We start from the raw sequence: 4,226 nt of genomic DNA, 5'->3' as shown, positions 1-4,226 counted from the left end.
AGCGATTGTATTCAAGAAATTCTAGTCCAAAAATGTTTTATTTAGACCCTACAATTATTAGAAACATTAATTAAGGGAAAACTATAAAAGGGTTAGAAAAACCCCATTTTCTCTACTTCTTCACCATTTTTTCTTCCATCTCACCTCTCTCTCTCTCTAAAAACACACATACATTCACCATCTTCACCCACAAAAATTCATCATTTGATTTTGAGTTGTTAAACCAAGATTTCTTGCATTTTTAGCTTCCTTGTGATAATCAAAACATATTTCTAGTATCGATTTTCAGGTAATGACAGCAAATTTTGGGATTTTCATCAAAATAAAAGTTTACTTTTCAAGTGTATGTTCTTGATGATTTGGTCCATTTTTGGTGTAAAAATCGTGTTAAAAGTTAGTGGGTTTGTGTCTAAAAGTGTTTAGTAACCTTTTCGTGATCAAATTTGGGTCGTAAACATGTTTTAATCTTCAAAACCCTCGTTTTTGTTAGAACAGTCCCAAATTCGTCCTAAAAACACTTAAAACGAATTTAAGGTTTATCTTCGTTCAGATATACCTAACGAATTTAAGGTTTATCTTCGTTCAGATACACCTAACGAATTTAAGGTTTATCTTCGTTCAGATACACCTAACGAATTTAAGGGTTATCTTCGTTCAGATACACCTAACGAATTTAAGGGTTATCTTCGTTCAGATACACCTAACGAATTTAAGGTCTATCTTCGTTAGTTGTAGAAATCAGATTTTATACTTAGTTGTAATCCAAGTCTATCATGTACAAGGAAACCCTAATTAAGGTATAATCAAGACATATTCGATCTTGTTTATCAAAGTGCGTGTTTAAAGACGTTCATTATGAGTCTAGTGTATGAAAAACACTGTTGAGTCAAACGTTTAAGGATCTTTAGTGAACCAAATCATCAGTACATCAAGGACACTTAGTAAATAAATAATCACGAGAACTAATACATGTATCCATCTATGCTCAATGGTTTGTGATTAGGTTGACATCAAGACATACTTGGATTCGAGTAGATATATTTTACTATATCTGTGCTTATACCCTGTGCTTGTAGAACTACGCTTGTAGCAGATCACTGTGAGTCTTCGTAGCCCCCTTTTTTTTTTTTTCTTTACTTATTTCGGGGTGAAAGGAATACTGCTCATGCTTTTACACATGCCGTAACTACTTTTACTACTCTTTGGCTATTTGACTACTTGTTACATATTAGCCGGTCCTATTGAGGATTGTGTGTGCTCTACTGATACTATTAGCCGGTCCTATTGAGGATTGTGTGTGCTCTATTGATACTATTAGCCGGTCCTATTGAGGATTGTGTGTGCTCTACTGATACTATTAGCCGGTCCTATTGAGGATTGTGTGTGCTCTATTGATACTATTAGCCGGTCCTGTTGAGGATTGTGTGTGCTCTATTGATACTATTAGCCGGTCCTATTGAGGATTGTGTGTGCTCTATTGATACTATTAGCCGGTCCTATCGAGGATTGTGTGTGCTCGCTTACTTATGTGCAAGTTGGTCACTAGCCACTTCATACTACTTAATACTTGAGATCTACTGGCGGTACAAAATGCTTTTATACTACATGTTTATACTCAAACCTACGAACTCACCAACCTTTGTGTTGACTCTTTTAAGTATTCCTTTCAGGTAAACAGGCTAATCGTGGCTAGGAATGGTAGCATGGGACTATTAGCAGACTTCAGGATTTAGGGTTGGAGTTTGCATGCTTGTTATTTGGGGTTGGTGGCAATATGCCCAATCGTATCCCCTGCGTGGGACTTTTCATACTTGATTTGGTCACCTTTGTTGAACTTATGTGTAATAACCACTACTATGCTTGTTTGGTTGTGAAATTGACTATTTATGTTTATTCTAAGCACTCATTTAGTATTCCTATGTAACATCCATGTGCGCGTGTGCTTTATCTTACATCCCGAGTTTTCCGCCGCTGTCGGGGTGTTACAGATTGGTATCAGAGACGTGGTTATAGTGAATTAGGTGGTTTTGCCTAGACTATAACTTAGGAACCGCACGTAGCATGCATGATAGGAATTATGTGTGCATTCAAACTCTATGGATTTTATCTATATCTGCGATATTCATGTTATTATACTCATTCATGCGCAGATCCTAGAACCATGCTACCTTGCCACGTGTACTCATGCTATTGGTATTCGATCTATGAGATGTGTTAAATTTAAATAATAATAATAAGTTAGCGATATGAAGTGTTGTTAGCAAGGAAGTATGGCGATATATCATCACAGAAAAGCCTGATCAACTTTTCGCGTGTGGTATATTTACTATGGACTTGATGGCAACATGGATCGTGCCTTAGATGGTTAGAGTGTGGTAGCAACTCTGGCATGTTCAATAGGTATTGGTCGGGTGGAGGGTTAGCCGCTGGTACACCCTGTATACATACCTTTGCCAATATCTAGGGAGCATGTCAGTACCGTGAGCCGACCTTGCATTAGATGTACTAGAGGTGTGGAGGGTTAGCCGCTGGTACACCCTGTATACATACACCGCTAGTGCGACGGATGTAGGTGTTAGATCCGGACCACACTTTGGCTGTCGGAAAGTAATCGGAACTAAAAAAAAAATTTTCATTTAAGTTGAAATGGTTGTAGTATCCATCTTGCAAACTATCTTTCATGAAACGAAGATTCTATTGTAATATTACTCTGTGCTGCATGATTGATATTGATGATAATGTTCACTTTTCAGACATAATGCTCAATCTTTTGAATTACATGCGATATTGAAAATAAAATGTTTAGGATTCTAGAAAACTAACACGAGTGTGTTGAGAGTGCGTAATTGACGTCACGAATGACTATTCCTTCATTCTAACGCCGAACCCGTCTTTTCCTAATATAGGGAAAATGGTGCGCACAAGAGCAAACCCGAATGTCGAAGCACAAGATAATGGTGTTGGTCGTGGTAACCCTGGAGGTGGTCGTGGCAACCCGAGAGGAGGTCGTGGAGGGCAGCAAGGAAGAGGCCGTGGTAGAGGCCGTGGTGGTCGTGGTGATGGCATGGGTCATGGCGAGAACCCTGATTTAGCTACTATCATTGCAGAGCAGTTGGCAGCTTCAATGCCCACTATCATCGAACAAGTGACTGCTGCATTGGGTGTTGTCCCGAACCAGAACCGAAGAGCACCTGAAGTTGAAGCTGAATCTGTAAGAGTTGCACCGCAACAAGTGAATCAAGAACCAGAGAACTCTGACCCCGAAGTGGAGTTGGTTGATGATGGTGTGTATGTGGGCCCTGGACCCAGAAGAATTCCTAGAAATGATGAGTATGCTATGGGGAGAAGAGGTTGCAGTTACACCGAGTTTAAGAAGTGTGGTCCCCCAGATTATAACGGGAAAGGAGGAGCTGGTGTGTTTATGAAGTGGTTGGAGAAGTTGGAAGCAGTCATGGACATAAGTGAATGTCCATCTCATCAGAGGGTAAGATTCACTGGAGGTTCATTCACCGATGATGCACTGTCATGGTGGAATACTTTGTTAAGAGCCCGTGGAAGAACTACTACTTTCGAGACACCATGGGATCAGTTTAAAGAGATGATGAAGGACCGATTTTGTCCACTAAATGAGATGCAGAAGATTGAGCAAGAGTTTTGGCACCACACCATGGTGGGATCTGGCCATGCAGAGTATACTAGCAAGTTTCAAGAGTTGGCTAGATTGGTACCACATTTGGTGACCCCTGAGTCAAAGTTGATTGAGAGATACATCTATGGTCTCATTCCTCAGATCCGTAACACCCTGACTGGCATTCCTCCTTACTCGATTGAAGAAGCAATTCGAAGAACCAGTGCCATGACTGATGACTTGGTTAGGGCTGGGACATTGACAAGGTCTACAGAAAAGAAGAGAGACTTTGGTGAACCCAGTAAAAGAAGGGACTTCAGAGCTGACAAGAGGGTCAGAGTTGGGAAGGTGTTTGCAGCAGTTGAGCCGGGACAGAAGGCGTATGTTGGCCAATTTCCACAGTGTGCTACTTGTACTTATCATCATTCAACAGCAGTGCCATGCCGATTTTGTCAGAATTGTCAGAAGTTTGGACATTTGGCTAGAGATTGCAGAATTGCCAGAGCTCCAGCAGCACCACCTCATGTAGCACCGTTGAACGCTAGAAACCCACCAGTCAATCGCGGAGGATGCTATGAGTGCGGTAGCACTGATCACT

The sequence above is a fragment of the Erigeron canadensis genome, chromosome 8 (assembly GCF_010389155.1).
Source record: "Erigeron canadensis isolate Cc75 chromosome 8, C_canadensis_v1, whole genome shotgun sequence".
Classification (NCBI taxonomy): domain Eukaryota; kingdom Viridiplantae; phylum Streptophyta; class Magnoliopsida; order Asterales; family Asteraceae; genus Erigeron; species Erigeron canadensis.
This window is presented reverse-complemented; position numbering follows the sequence as displayed.